Here is a 17,579-nt window from a genome sequence, read left to right on the forward strand (position 1 = left end):
GCAAAGATGAAATCTTGTGGGAAGTAGCCCATGAGTTCAAGCGTGAGAGGTTCTTGGTTGGTGTTCATCCAATGATGTGGGGATCTTTGGAGAACAAAGCTATATAATTTGGTTGCTTATACCTTTTGAGAGAGTCCGTAGAGGATGACGAGGTAACCATTTAGTTGTTACCATGATAAGCCTTGTCATTGCCAATCTTTTGCATTGTTTTCATTAGCATCCCTCTTGTTTTAGCATCCTAGAAGGTGAGGTCATGCGGATGTCTAATTCTTGGTCTAATTTCATGCTGGCAAAGACATATTATTTTTAGCGACACCTGCCATCTGCTACAAAAACTTTAGTAGTCTTGTTTTACATGTATCTATTCTTTCAACAAAAAAACATGTCGAGGGAAAATAACTATCCTATGCACGGTTAGCTTCAACACAAGGGTAAGTATTCAAGTCGTTAGTTCTTTCCTTTGATCTATGGATAGGATAATAAGAGGCTCAATAGATCCCAAAACTCTGTTGCGAACTTGCCTAGAATAACCACTTCTTTGTAGTCTTGTCCACGTGCTCCACTCCCGCCTTTGTGCACCATTATGCCCTCTAATAGCAGGCCCACAACAATTGAATTACCTAACACGTGGTTGCCCATATTTTCCTACTCATGAATCACTGATCTGTGCCTTCATCTACTTTCATACATGACAATCTCCTTTGCCATCCTTCTTTTATTCAGCTAATAATACTCGTCATCGCAAGCTTCCCTAGCCACCTTCATTAGCATTGCAAGATCACACACACACACACACACACACACACACACACACACACACACACACACACACACACACACACACATATACACACACACACACATATACATTCTCTCTCTCTCTCTCTCTCTCTCTCTCTCTCTCTCTCTCTCTCTCTCTCTCTCTCTCTCTCTCTCAGAACTAGAATGCTTCTTCAAGGATTTGTCTCCATGGATTTTATTTTTTGAGACTTCCACTTTTGGTGACCAAAGTATCCTCCAATCTAGAAACCCTTCACATGTTTTGAGTAATGATGAATGGTTTTGTGACAGACTGAGCCTCTAAAAAAACAAGCTCCTCAAATGAGCATCATGATCTAAGACACATACAACCTAATGATACCTTTGCATGCGTATCTACACCATCAAGATCCGATACACATTTGCTAAAAGTTACGAGTTCAAATATTAGTTCTCATTGACTTTCACACATATCCAGATCACATAATAAAATCTACCATATTCACCTTCTTTGGGCCTAGTCAAAAACTTCTCCCTATGAAAAAGTTCTGGGTGATCCTCCTAATTCTTTTAATGTTGAACAATGTTTGAACCCCTCCACTATTGACCATTGTTCTCTTGTATGACTCAAATGTTCTTGCCACGATGTTAGATGCAATATCAGGCACATAGATGGCCTACACAGAATTGCTCCAAAGGAACCAATCAATTATTGCCCAATAACGTGCTCAAAGACCTACAAAGGCCATATTCTTACAATAAATGGTAAAGTGAACAACCCAAAAACCATGGTTGCAAAGCATGTAACCCAAAGAGTCCATAGTGTAGCACGTGTAAGCTTAGACGAGGCAAATCCCATTTAGTGATTCGAGAGTGATAACAAGACAACCCTCTGAAGGTGAGGAAATGCCTCACATGCCAAAATAGAGGCATTATATGGACTTACAAGAGTGATTGCTCGGGGGGTTCACTATATCTCTAGAGATCTTGCATATCATGTGCGTTCAAGAGGTATTTATAAAACCCCCTATTCTAAATTTTTTAGATTATAGAGACCCTTTATGTACCACTTTTCTCAATAAAAAGACCCCTTATGTACCAAAATTTTCACTTTTTCAATTTAAAATACCCTTCTATATGTATATTTTCTGTAAGTTCATAGGAGAAATTAACCCCTTCTTGACTCTCTCTCTCTCTCTCTCTCTATATATATATATATATATATATATATATATATATATATATATATATATATATATATATATATATATATCTATTTATCTATACATCATTCAAGCTCCATTGACTATCATTCTCCTCACATTTTTCATAGGTAGTACTCAATTAGCTTCCCCTCCCACTTATGAAAATTGTTTTTTTGAGCATGCAATGGAAAAAGCTCTTTTTGTTTGAAAAAATCTCTAAAATAAAAGCTCACAAATTTATTATCCCCTGAAAAGGATAATGGATGATTTTTGGTGACTAGGGTGCCATGAGATCCAAGGGTGATAATTAAAAGCATTGAGTACCTTTTGATGGCAAAGTAAATCTAAGACTCCATTTTGGTGAAACCTAGAGCCTTTGAAGAATTCTAAATCTAGGATGGTAGCTTTGTGGGAGGATGTGCTCCCTAAGCAAGCCTCCAAAATTATCCAAGAGAAGAGAAAGGGTTTGAAGAGAATCTAACCAAATACCAAAGACATCATTGATGTAGTGAATATAGAAAGCTAGAAGAGGGTGGTTAATGAGAGTATCTGAGGCTTCACGATGGCAAATGAATAAACAAGCATAGACCACCACAAAATTAGAACCCACTGCATTATGCCCTTTGGATTGACCAATGCTCCAACAACATTCCAACGGCTCATGAGTCACGCATTCTAGGAATATCTCCGAGATTTCTTGGAGTATGTATGGATGACTTGTGTATACACTCTGATAGACAAGATCAACGTACTGAGCATCTGAAGCTAATCTTCAAGAAATGTAGAGTCTTTAGAATGTGCCTAAACCCAAAAAAAAAGTGTATTCATGGTACGCCAAGGTAAGATTCTAGGGCACATTGTATCAAAAAATGGCATATCCACATAATTTGAAAAGATAACACTGATTGTTGAATTGTCAAGGCCAAGGAACACAAAACAGGTTTAAGGCTTTATGGGACATTCTAGGTATTATTGAAGATTTATCTACATGTACGTTTGTAATAGCTAGACCACTTTACGACCTTATCACACTTTTCATTTGGCTGGATGAATGAAAGGAATCATTTATAAAACTTAAGGAGTGTGTAACAAGAGCACTGATTCTCAAATCATCGAATTGGAATGTGATCTTTTATGTACATATAGATGCATCAAATTTTGCAAAAGGGGCAATTCTAGCACAACCAGTGAGAAAAACACTATACCACCACAGAGTGGGAGGGACTGGGCATGATTTATGATGTCAAGAAATTATACTACTATTTATTAGCAAATAAAGTTGTCTTTTTCACAGATCACCACGTACTTTTATACTTGGTAAACAAGTCGTGCAGCACAAGACAGATAGTAAGATGGTCTATTATCTTACTTGAATTTGATTTCATGGCTGTTGTGGAAAAGGGAACAAAACACCAGAGGGCAAACCATTTGTCTCACGTTTTGAGTGGAGAAGTGCCAATAGGTGTGGAAGATTATCTTCTAGATGCGTATCTATTCAACATTGAAATGATTCCAAAATGGAGTGAGGATCTAGAACCACTAATGACCATCGGGCAACTTGATATCCCTCTTCCACTCAAAGAGAAGAAAGATCTTGTTCGAAGGGTAGCACCCTTCACCATGCTTGTACGACAGATATACCATTTGGGTCTTGACGGAGTCTTATGTCTATGCATAAAAACCTTTGAGAAGCTCCACTATCTGTTGAGTGCTCATATAACTATTGGAGATATCCATATGGCTAGGAACCAGACCACGAAAAGAGTTCTTTGGTCAGGAGTATGGTGGCCAACTTTAAAAGTTGGCTGGGAACCAGACCATGAAAAGAGTTCTTTGGTCAAGATTGTGGTGGCCTACTTTAAAAGCTGAAGTTTATGCCTTCGTATGAAATTGTCTTGAATGTAGAGCCTGACCACCTAAACCCCACGCAACACTATTTCAAGTTTCAATAGCACCACAATGGAGCAAGTGCATAATTGACTACTTAGAGCAATGATTGTTACCCAGAAAAGTGATTCAAACTCAGAGAAAGGCTGCATGTTTTCTTTATGAATATATATTTACCAATTATGGGATATTGATTGAAATTGTAAGTGATAGGGGAACACACTTCCTAAATGAAGTAATCCACTACCTACTCAACAAGTTCATGGTTATACACAAGAAGTCAGCCCCCTATCATCCACAAGCTAACATGTAAGCCAAGAGCACAAACAAGATGCTATGTATCGTGCTTACAAAGATTGTTGGCAACTCATGCATAGATTGGGAAATGAAGCTTAACGAAGCCTTATGGGCATATAGGGTGGCCTACAAGATGGCATTGGGAACAATGCCATTCAATACGGTCTTTGGCCTAGATGCCATCATACCAATTGAATTCCTCAATTCAATGCTATGAGTAGCAAAGAGTTTAGAATGGATAGGCAATGAGTTCTCTCATAGGCCACAGAGCTAGAACAACTAGATGATTTTAGACTACAAGTAGTGGTTGGATGTATGCACAGAAACAAAGCTTGAAAATTTTTCATGATGCCCACGTCATCAGTATATATTTCAAAAAAGGAGACCTTGTTCTAGCGTACACTATGAAACAACACACATCCAAACTCAGGTAGTGTGGCATGGGTCCTTATGTAATTCATGAGCTATCAGCTAGTGGAGCTGTTCATTAGCTACACTCGATGGCAAACCCATGGCCAACTAGATCAGCGGATGTCATCTTAAGAACTACCACTTACATTTAACAACAAAAATGCTTGAGTGATTGCATGTTGCAAAAGCTTGCAAGCAAAATAAAGAGGAGGTAAAACAAGAGGCACAAGCAGAATCCAAAGCACAAGCCATGAAAATGAAACAAAGACGGCAAGTTGGGAAAGGTGATCTAGACTTCTCTAAACAACTAAAGATTTCACAACTTACTGGCCTAGATGGGGAAGAACATGAAATAAGGCCACAAGTAATAGTCAATATAGGGGAAGAACCTAAAAAGACCCACGTCTAATCAAACAAATTTGGCCAACACAAAAGTAAAAGTCAGCACATTTGAGGGTGATAAAAAAGGGTGCACTAGGTTATTGTGAAGTTGATATGTTTTTTTATCAAATTAATATGCACCATGAAATTTATACATTATGAAGCCAAGAAGGATGATCGCACCAATAATCTTAGGCACCCCATGGCAGCGTAAGTACAATTCAGTTCCCACCAACTAGAAGGAGGAGGGCATTGATTTTGAAGTCTATAACGAAAAGATATTGAAGCCTTCATCCCTAAAGATTTTTACTCCAACTGGACAGATGATGAGGATAAAGTGTCAGATATGGAGCCACCAACTTCCAAGAAGACAACCATAGAAAACCTAGTCCCTATTCAAGTAGTTGTTGCAGCTAAGTCATCCATTCTAGCTATGATGTCAAGGAAACATAGCCATCCCACGATGATCATACAGCAAGCAATTTGGGTACCAAAGAAGCTAAAGGGAGCTCAACAATGACATACAGGTTCGTAAAGGCCTAGCTATACCAACCACTACAATAAAGGAGTCATCCACAACTCAGACTAGGGAAAATCATTCCAAGGCAAACCATAGGAGAAAGAACCTCAAGCGCAACACTTGGTCTATACAGTGCCATATAAGGAAATGGGTACGCAAGGATGTGCTTCACGCACAAGGTTATTATGAAGGGAATTTGTCAATATGGATCCCATCTCACAGATATCCTCTGGTTTAGATTGCTGCTTTTGAGCTTTCCTATGCACAACACACACACCCAACACATGCAACCTTTGTCAGTGATGGAGCAAAAGACGCCGTGCGCACACTCACACACCCAGACGATGCAACACCACACAAGGAATTTACTTAAATTCCAACCCACACACGCCACCACTCAAGAGCCCAATAAAAATACTACCCACAAGCTCAATTCAAACTCCAAACACCTCGACCTACAAGCTTGCCTGCCCGCAGACACTACAAGGTGAGTCGCATTGATCAACACTTGAAACCATACTTGATGGTGACAAAAATATACAAGAAAAACCATCAAAAACTCAAAAACTCCAGCCACAAAAGGCCTCTCTCAAACCATTGCAAAGCCTTCACCTAACTCCACTCTGTTGGACTCTTTGGAGTAGCGCCAACCCTAATGGCACCGATACAGGGTCACATAGTCTTGCAAAAAGTTGCACCTTCTTCCCTCAATTCCTTGCACACACACATCCATGGAAACCTCAGAACTTCCATAGACTCTTCCAACTCCTCCACACACTCGAAAACAAGGCGAACGCGACGAGACTGCACTAGACCATCTGTAGGAACCCTGCTTCCTCCCACACACAAAGAGGTGAAAGTGCTGAGTATTGGCTTCAAAAGTTTTTCTTCAGCTTGAGCACTCACATCACCATGACTGATGTGGAAATTAGAAACCTTTTTACACCTTTTTTGACCCTTTCTGGCCTAGTTTGGCCAATTTTGACCTCCGACGGGCATTTTTAGCGGGAAAACCCCCAAACGGACTCCAAAATTCACCAAATTTTTTACGCTTGATCCTTGATATCCAAAGCACTTTGCCACATCCCCACATTCCATTTTTGACCACTTCTAGGGTGGTCATGCATCACCGCCGCAAATCAGGCAACGTAAATAAATAGTTATCGCATGTGCCAAACTTCTCGGGCAGGTCAAGGGTGTCCACACCTCCCACTTGCATTATTTACATTCTAGAAAGCTCAAACACATTCCCTAGAACCAAAAGAAGCCACCTGGAACCATATCTAAGGTGCCGACACCTTGTCCATGCATGTACGTGTGTCTGGCTGTCGGCACGCAAACATGACTATTTACAATTTGTACACGCTGCATCTTTTTTAAAACTTGAAACCACTTTGCAAATCTCCCAAATGCATGTATTTACATCCCTTTATACATATGTCCTTGCATACACACACTACTTTGTACATGCCAAAAGCAGTCTATCATCATTACCCACCCTCTAGGTAGAGCATTTATGCTCAACCAAGAGACTATTTGCATCTGGAACCACATCCCTCGCAAAATATTTCTTCAATCTATAACCATTTATTCTATAACGCAAACGTTCCCCTGACAATTTTTCCAACTCATATGTGCCATTAGGAATTACATGCTTCCCTCTGAATGGACCCAACCATTTGTTCCTCAACTTCTTTTGAAAAGAAAAATCCAAGCGAGAATCATACTTCATCACCAAATCTCCCTCTTTAACCTCTTTCTCTAGGAGCCTCTTATTCATTTTCTCCATCCTTATCTCTACTTGTTGAAGATAATAATCACTGGCTTTCTCTCTATTCATTTGCAACAACTCTAGAGAAAGAATTCTTTCTTGTAGCTTGTCATTACGCGCACCATGCATTTTGCACAACAACTTCAAGGCATCCAGATGCACCTGTATGGGATAAGAGCTTCCTTTCCATAAACAAGCTCATATGGTATAAACTGTGTTGGCACTCTATACACAGTTCTATAAGCTCACAAACACTTTTCCAAGTCCAAGTCCCACTCTTTAGGATGCTCTATAGCATCTTCACAATTTGACCATTGTAGTTTTCAACCAACCCATTGCACTGTGAGTAGTAAGGAGAAGAATGCCTACGCTGAATTTTCAATTTCTCCATGAGAGCAGCAACAAGTTTTCCCCTAAACCCCGGTCCACGATCAGAAATGATAACCATAGGAGCTCCAAACTTGCAACACACCTGTTCATACAAAACGAGGCCACTCTTCCTGCTGTTACATCTTTTACCGCTCTCGCCTCCACCCATTTTGGCAAATAGTCCACAGCCACAAGGATATACGTTTTGCCATTGTTGGTCCTTGGCATTGGACCTACATCATCCACACCCCATTTTGCAAATGCATCAAAAGACATTATAGCAAACACTTGACATTCATGGCATGACTTGCACCAAAAATAAGCATCTCTCATCATAGAGGGCCAACAATAACCTGCTCTCAAAATACGAAAGACAACCTGATCCTTGGCTTGATGTCCTGTTTCTTCATGGCAGTGCTCCAAAATTAAGCCTGTTTCTTCTTTGTATGACACTTTTCTCAAAATGCTTTTTTGCCAGAAAGCATGATATCCTCACCTACCAATGTGTAGTTTCTTGCTTTTGCAACTATTCTCTTACGCCAAACCTTTGACATGTACTTTGGCCATTTCCCTTTACCAAGAAATACTTCTACATCTTGCAATGATTCCCTTTCTGCATACAAGGCTTCTTTGACCTTTAACAGAGCTACCAAGGCATCCAACTTGTCCCTAGCCAACTCATCAGCTTCTTTATTCTGCTCACAAGGAACATGCTTAAATTGTATCTTCTCAAACTCATGCAAAAGCTTCTTGATGCTATAGAACCACTTCTTCAAATTGTCTTCCTTAACATTCCATAAACCAAGCAACCGATTCAATCCAAACTCAACACACTGCTTCAACCCAAGGAAAAGCGTGAGATACTCGGCCTCATTGTTACTTTCAACTTCATCAAGATCGTAAGCTCTAGAAAAGATTACATTGCCTTTTGGGTTCTAATGACTACCCCACCACTTGCCTTTTGAAGAACTTTCCTGTATGCAGAATCAAACATCATTGTATATGCATCCATAATATCTACTTCTTCTTCATGATCATCCTTGTCAACCCTTGGGTAAGATGGAAGCTCCCCTCCCTTGTGTACCACTATCTTCACCAGGTGAGCTTTAACAGATTGATCCACTTTAAACTCAAACTCATACTCTTGAAGCTCCAAAGTCCACTTCAAGATGCGCTTGCTAGGCTTCAAATGTGTTACTACATTCAGCAACAGGTTTAATGTGGTGAGCACATAGAACTTTTGGGGCAACAAATAGGTTTTGAACCTGCGACAAGCAAGAACCAAGGCAAATATGTTCTATTTCTGTGTAGGAGAACTCGCTTACATTCTTCATCTTGCTCTCAAAATAGACTAGCTTGAAGTTCCTTCCCTGCTTTTGTAAGAGCACCGACCCAAAAGCTACTGACCCCACACTAATAGATACATAGAAACTCGAGTGCAAGTCAGGAGGACTCACTGTTGGTAAAGCACACAATAACTCCTTGATACCATCAAAAACCTGTTGCATGTCTTCATTCCACTCAAACCCTTGAACTCTTTGACTCAATTTCTGGAGAGGATACACATACTGACATAGCATTAAAAAAAAACGTGACAAGTACCTGAGCTTATTCACAAATGATGCCAAATCCTTTGTGTTGCTGGGCGGATCCATAAGCAACAAAGCCTTAACTTTCTTTGGGTCGTCTTCTATTCCATTTTGGGAAACCACATGTCCTAGCAAATGGACTTTGGCATGAGCAAACTTACATTGCTTTCAAAACTCAACCAAAGCTTCTCCAAATGTGTGACCTTGGAGCTATAACATCCAATGTCATCCATGAAAACTCGAATGAACTTACCCAAGTAGGGACCAAACACTCTATTCATCCATCCTTGGAAGGTAGCATATGCATTAACCAACCCAAAAGGCATTCTTTTGTAGGCAAAACAACCCCAAGGAGTAATGAAGGTCGTCTTCAATCAATCTTCAATCACTATCAAGATCTAAAAGTAGCCAGAAAATTCATCCATGATTGAGTAGCACTCATGACCTGCAACTTGATTGAGGATTTCATCCAGGAAGGGTAGTGGATAATGATTTCTTTCTGTGGCGACATTTAAAGGTTTGAAATCAACACATTTCTTGGGCACAATAACAACTGGAGAGACCCATTCGGACTCCTCCACTTGAAAGATGAATTCTGCTTCCAAAAGCTTCGTCATCTCTTCACGAAGTGCCCTCTCATGAATGACCCCCAACCTCCTAAGCTTTTGAACCTTTGGCTTGGCACCTTCTTTTAGATTGATTCTATGCTCGATCCCTTTACCTCCTTGAAATTCTGTATATTAAGTGGCAAATAGCTTTGGAAACTCCATGAACATGTCTTCATACTCCTTCTTTTATTTCTCTGTCAAGTCCTCTCCTAGCATGCTCCTTGCGTTCACTTTGGCAGGCTCTACAATTGCTTTTGTATTATTCTTCTTCTCCTTGACCTTCACCTCATGCATCAATGCTTCCTTTTCGACACTTATCCCAAAAAGATTAGGACATAATTGCATCAAGCCTTTCTCTACAATTTCTTTTGATGATGTAGACGAAGCATCACTATTGTATGACGTAATTTCTGTCAAATCTGTATCTTGCATCTCCAATAGGGGCAGTGTACGTCTCTCGTGTGTCTTCATGTTGTAGACAATGGTCCTTCCTTTCTCTTGGTCGGGGATGGTGATCAAGCCCGTGCCCCAATCCTGCTTAGCACCAAGCGTTAGAAGCCATGGCCGCTCTAAATCATGAGATATGCTCAATTTTGTGTTTTCCATAAGCATCAAATTTATCTTAAGTGTCTACTTTGACAAGCGCGAACATGCCATCATGATGCGAATTGTGAGGGATTTTAAAGTCAATAGCTCTACCAAAGGAGATATCCTGCTCTAGATACAATAAATTCGTATTTTTGTACTCCGAGACACACTCAAAGAAAGTCAAAGTTTCTGCCAATTAAAATGTGTTGGTGGGCACAAGAGTCAACGAGAGTCGGGCAACCAAGCCATCAAATGAGCATGGCATCAATACCAATGTTTCAAGTCGTTGTGTATATAGTTTGCATGTGCTTAAAGTTTATTTATTTTTCTTAATTTGGTATGCAACTATGCTCAAGCTAGAGAGTTGAGCTAATATGTGTGTTGCTCATGATGAATGCGATGAGCATAAGAGTCAAAGTCTAAGTTACTTAAGTGTTGGTGGAGTGGCAAAGAGTCCTACTAGAGAACCACAATTCCCTATTGAAATAGAAATGGGTAGCAAAGACTACACAATGGTTGTGCCCATAGAAATATTGCTATCTTGGTCACACTGAAAGAACCTTGACCTGGCTAGTGCATGGAAACTTATCCCTTACAAGAGAGCACATAAGCAAACTATTACCTTTGACCACCTACTCAAGACTCAATCACTACTTATCACTCAATCAAGATAACATCGAGCACCTATCACACAAGAAGGCAATGCTTTGTAACACACACACACACTTCATCTCATTCCATTTACCTTCAATCTTATTAACTAAGAAATAAACTTACAACCAAGGCTCAATCCACTCCTATAACTTTCTCTACCACTCATGCATTAACCCTAAAAGCAAAGACACATTCCATGCATTCAACTACGTTCATGTAACCCATAAGGAAAGACAATGCTAGTTATTCTACTCACACAAGCATATCAAGACCAATGGGTAAGCAAACTAATCACTATTTTCTATCTATCAAACCCACAAGCAATGGTAAGCTCAATCCTATCCTTAATCAATGAGTAATTTAGCACTCATGCTTAAACAAGTAGGCAATCAATGCAAGAATGCAAACGCTCAAACCCACAAGCAATCTAAGTAAGCTCTAATCCACAAAGTGAATAGACAATGAGAGCACCATGAACTGCGATCCACCAGTGCTAATTCTTTGAATTGCGTGAGAAAAGTCCATATCAAATGTAGGAATTTCCTAAACATTCTTAATGTGAATTATGGGACCCCTGACTACTTTTCTCACTGCTCTGAGCATACTTGTGTCATCCACTCCTCAGTGAGCACAATGAAGTGCTCTAGACTTGGCAGTTTTGGGTAGTTGAGAGCTAGTGAAAACCTGGCATGTACTTTTGCAAAGTCATCCCAGCTGTACCTTCTTGGGCATGGGAAATATGTAGGGTCAGTCCTAAGTTCCCTTGGCAAATCCTGATAAATTTGTAAGCTTTCTTCATCATACTGTTGATCATTGATGATATGTTGTGATCTTCTCTTCCACTATGAAGGTGTCAAAAGAGGTCATAGGAGATATCTATTTGGAAATGTCTAATGTCATGCAATGCCCTAGTGAGATGGAGTTTGATGGCCTCTATCAGCATGTTTAGTACTGTGATCATGCCCAGGTGAAGCGTTATGTGAGCAATGGATTGTGCGGCAAGTATTGTATGTAGAGAACATGATGGGCAATGTTTGGGGGTCTATTACCACGTGGTAATGTGGACACAACAAAATTGATAGAAAGATTATGGCAATACATCAAGTACACCTTGTTGGAGACTCATTCAATCATTCAATTGTTGACTTGATTCATGCACTTATGGGTGATTCAAAAAGTGGAGAACGTATGGGTGGAACCTTATTAAATTTTTTCAAGAAAAAGCAAGCGATAGGTGTACCCTAGCTCTTGCTTATTCTCTTCCTAACGTGCTTCCCCTACTCATACATGCAATATTATCTAATTCATGCTTCTGGTCAATGTTTGTAGTGGATTTTGGTCGATTTGGACTACTAGGGTCATCGGCGAAGCATACCAGGAAGTTGCAAGAGGGAGAGAGAATTCTACAACGACATGTTTTTGACCCTAGCTCCCTCCAAGTCATGAATTAGATGGCATTGCAATTCAAAATTAAAAGCTCAAGTACACCCGGTCATTGGTATCATGTGTCCTTGCAAGCTAACTATTGGGATTGTCCTGATTGGTCCTCAGAGTGCAAGCACCTTTATGATATTAGATTGATAGTCACTCAACATTTTGCACATTTAAATACCATTCTACCTGTGTTGAACAAGGCCCATGTGGTGTTGGAGGAACACGAAGATCTTGAGAGATCCACTCAGGTAGAGGATATAGCCATTTATCTCAAGGATATCAAGGATCTTCTTCATTCCCTGGAACTAGACCTCCCAAATAAAAGTTCTAGAGAGCTAGAAATTCTTCAACACCAAGTAAAGCTTGCTAGAGACTCCCTAGGAGCACTGGTTAGTCCCAAGGAGATTCACCTACCAGCTCAAGGAAGCATGTGTCAAGTACAAGTGCATGTCACTCAAACCTGCCTTGGCCATGGCAAGCCAAAGGTGGGTGTAGAATCCTACGCTCAACCTCCTAAACCCTCTTGGAAAACTGGAACCCTTAGAAGAAACCATCAATGAGGTCGTCATCGTGTTCGTTTTACTGAGCAGTCAAATTTTTTGTCCTCATTGTTGCACAAAAACCCTATTAATAGATCCTACAACCACAATTGCTATGCTTCCCTTAGTGGGTCGTCACTGCACAGATAAGAATGGAGAGAATATCTTGGGACGACAATTTTTAGTTTGCAACGAATTGGATAGCCAAGGTTTCTTGCTGTGAGCATGGAGAAGAGAGCTTGATGATCAACGCACTTTTACTCTAACCAACATTGATGGAAGCAATTGGTAAGTGCAAGCCTCACAAAATGAGAATTTTATTGTTGTGTACTCAAAATCCACCTCTCCAACTTGATTTTTTGTAAAGCGCCAAGCTTGACATAGTTCAGGCCTCTACTTAAGATTGCATTGATTCTGGTAAAGTTTCAGGTCTCTATGTATCATGAAGTCTTGATGTCAAGAGAACGTGGCTTTTGATATAATATTTTGTGTCAACACTAATGTATGCCTTGATTCATTACAATGTTACGTAAAATAGTTTTGATTAATGTTTTCTAAATCTCGTGATTTGGAACCAATGTTTGGGAGTTATATTGATGTAGCTTCAATTGACAGAAATTTCTTGGATCAAAAATTGAATAGCTCGAATTGACCATCCCCACAGCCCAAATTTACCAAAATTGCAGAGAGCTTAGATATCACGATATGCAAACCACAACCCGAATTTACTATTCTTGCAGCCCGAATTTACTAGATCTCTATTGAGCAAGAGTAGTACCTCTTTCGGACCGTGTACACCTATTTCAGACCATAGACCAAAGACCATAAATGTTATGCAAGTCATCAACCATAAAATCTACGCAAACTATCAGCCATTCACCGTCGACCACTTTTGGAGCCATGGCGATAACCAAAAACTCTACGCAAAACACACGTACCATAACCATGAACCATAAACTCATGTCCAAAATGATAGAAGAAAACCGTCAACCAATAAAGACCATAGACCATGAACCATAAACGATAGAAGCAAACCATCAACCATAAAATATATACCACTTTTGGAGCCATCACGATAACCATAAAACCAAACCGTAGACCATAAATCAGATGAAAAGCACAAGTACCATAAAGTCACGTCCCACAAATTGAAACAAATTATCAATCATAAACCGTAAACCGCTTTTGGAGCCATGATAATAACCATAAAGTCTACACAAAGCACACATGCCATTTACCATGAACCATAGCCTCATGTCGCACAAATTGAAGCAACCCATCAACCATAGACCATAGACTACTTTCGAAGCCTTGACAATAACCATAAAACCAAACCGTAGACCATAAACTATATGGGGAGCACAAGTATGAACCATAATCTCACGTGTCATTAATTGAAGCCAACCATCAAGCGTACATATCAATCTTTGTACATCTTCATAAAAGGCAAAGCCCACAAAAATGAATATAAATACGAATTGTCATGCCAAAATATTATCCAAGTACCTAAGACACAATTCTACACATGTAATTGCAATGCGGAACCTTTTGCCCAATCAGCAAGGTCCATCTTGAGTGCTTCTACCTCTGCATGGGTGAACCATTTTGATGTCAACTACACAATTTATGAAGTAATCATAGTATTAGGACACCTACAACGAGATTTGATTCACCACATAACAGACGAAGCCGCAGAGTGGTATACTCACCCACTTTCTTGGATTGTTGGGTATTGCACCTCTTGTAATCAACAACTTCATAACAAGTATGACATAGTATCCACAATCTTTGGTATTTGACTGTCTTGGCATCTATGGAAACACAAAATCAACTTCGAACACATTTGTTAGAATCAACAACTAAAGAACCCGACATACCTCCATAGTTTGAACATGACACTTCTCAGGGTGCACAAGATCCTCCTTGAGATCAAGATCCATTGTAATGTTGAAAAACGTTGCAACACCCTATCCAAATGAAACATAAGTATTTATAGAGAAAAATGCCATAGTCCACAAAAATAATATTTTCAAAATGTACCTCTTCGTAGAGGATATATAGTGATCAATACTACGCATAGAGAGTCAATCAAAGAAAATGATTGCACTCTTGTCCATAGGTAGAGGCTAGAAACGTGACATGTACCATGATTAAAGAACACGGCAAATGTTCAATGGTCTCTTAAATGAACGTAGTTTCAACAAGCTTGAAGCCAAAAAGGTCAATGAAAAAAAGATGTGCAAGCAAGCTTGAACTTACTCATCATCAACTGGAAAGAAGTTCCACATGAAGGAGGAAAGATCAACTTGGCCGAAGTAGTTGCGTATCGCTCTCTGAGATGGTAGAGTTTGCAGAAAGAATATCCATAGGCTATCTACAAACCAAGCCTGATTCAAGTTCTCCTGTACTAAGATATTTTCCAGCCACCTAAAATTTTGCACCTTTAATACCTTTATCTAATACATCCACAATAATGTTAAGCTAAAAAAGAGACACACACTTACATCACAAATAGTATAATTTTACGGGAGGGAGGAGGCTTTCTTCGTTGTGATTTCTTTAGGGAAGTTTAGATTGTAGCTCACCTCAAGGCTATATCTTGATGATAGCAAACCATATATTTTATGTTTGAGCAACCTATGCAAGTAAAATGGCTAAGAAATTTGCTAATGCAAGGAATAAGATGAAAGCCACATTGTATTAATGAAAGAATACCTGTCAATGCTCTCACATGAAGAGGAAACATTTATGTGTCTTGGAGGGCTTGAAACCTTTCAAAGCTCAAACTAAAAAAAAAATATGTTTAAATATATAGTTCAATCAACAAGGATGCTTATGCTTCCTAATGTTTTACAATGAAAGAGCATTACCTTGCGCATCTCATCAATGGATCTTTCAAGCTTATTGATTTTGCGTACCTTTGTTGGATCCTCGATAGAAACTGGTGCCTTGTGTTGATAGAATGGCTATCAAAAGAATTTATGAAAAGAAATACTAAATTGTAGCAATATCCTAGTACAAAAATACTTTGCACAATTGTTAAATATTTTTACCGGAGTCACTTCACGATCCATTCTATCATCCATCCCTTCCTCCATATCCTCCACCCTTGACCTCTTGTTGGTCCGCATGTTTGTGCCCCTTGTGGCTTCTAGCTTGGTGATGCCACATGTATGCCCACAAAAAATATTATGGACCATCATGCACATAGAATTCAAAAGAAAGCATAACGCCAATACGCATACCCAAGTGGCATATCTTTTGTAATTTTTGCTTCCATGGTATGACATACGACTCTCCCACTCCATTTCATCATCCACATACATTTTCAACCACTCTTCAAAGTCCATCTTCCCATTCAAGGAGTTAAAAATCCATCTCTTTTGAGCACCCTTGTGTAGATTCTTGAGGTGCTTTCTACGTGCTAGCTTGATTCGGGTCTCAATGCAAGCAAATCCTGTTGCCGATTGCCTATGGAACCGTGAACCCAAAATTAGCGGACACTTTTGACTATTTTTCGGTCTTCCGCGCTTCCTACAAGGAATGTCAATAACAATGCCATGACTCTCTTTTAGGTGATGCATAAGGTCGGAGCGCTTTTACCATTGTTTATTCCATTGTGGGAAACTTTCATCAGTCCGACAGTAATGCCAAAGGGCACCGTTCCTCTCCTTTATGACCTCGACATAATACTATGAGCCCACCCAATGATTTTCAAGAAATAACTTAGACAATTTTACATACATCATTTTTCTAGGAAAAAAAAGCTTATGACAAAGACCATGACTTAAGATGTTATGGCATTCACTTTGCGGAATTTCTTTCGACACAATGTCCAATCACAAGCTAACGAAATGAAATAACTAAACGACCATTCAAAATGCACTTTGCCAAGTTCCATTTGGTACATACCGTTGATGGTGCTTTGGATGACTCCCCATCCTCTCCTCCTTGTCCACTTGCCTCTTCTTTGCAATATGGAACAAGAACACCCTCCCCCTCCCTCGAGACAGAGTTATTATAATATGAGTAAACATTATGGTCGAGCATTTTGCTATGGAAAATAAGAACACATTGAATGCTCAAAAAGCGCATATGAGAAATACCTTTGAGTTGCCAAAACCCTTTCCATCCTCCTCCTCCCTCACTTCGTACTTTGACTCCACAAGAGCGTCGCATTCCATCTCCCGTCTCTTGACGCCTTTCAATCTCCTCAAATCCCCAGGAGCGTCACGAACGACCTCTCGCCTCCGAACCCCTTTCATTCTCGGCATTGCTTTCATTGTTTTGTTCACTTCTTTTGTCCACCTGTAAACTTGGTCTGCTGGTAAATCCGGCATGCACTCAGTAAATTTGGGCAAAGCCTCAGGAAATGGCTTGAGAATGCAGAGAGAGAGAGAGAGAGAGAGAGAGAGAGAGAGAGAGAGAGAGAGAGAGAGAGAGAGAGAGAGAGAGAGAGAGAACAAAATACCTCCTTTCAATCACCTCAATGTAGGTGGATGCAGGCCACCCAATCACGACAGCACCCAATTCTTCTTGTCGTGCGAGAATCACAGTTTCAGATCAC

At 39.8% G+C, this 17,579-nt stretch overlaps 1 pseudogene; it reads right to left on the minus strand.

The window, feature by feature from the left end:
• Positions 1-14,531: 14,531 nt before the first annotated feature.
• Positions 14,532-17,277, minus strand: LOC147457655 (uncharacterized; annotated as a pseudogene).
• Between the last annotated feature and the right edge of the window lie 302 nt (positions 17,278-17,579).

This window comes from Adiantum capillus-veneris, chromosome 5 (assembly GCF_014529385.1).
Source record: "Adiantum capillus-veneris isolate H3 chromosome 5, ASM1452938v2, whole genome shotgun sequence".
Lineage (NCBI taxonomy): Eukaryota > Viridiplantae > Streptophyta > Polypodiopsida > Polypodiales > Pteridaceae > Adiantum > Adiantum capillus-veneris.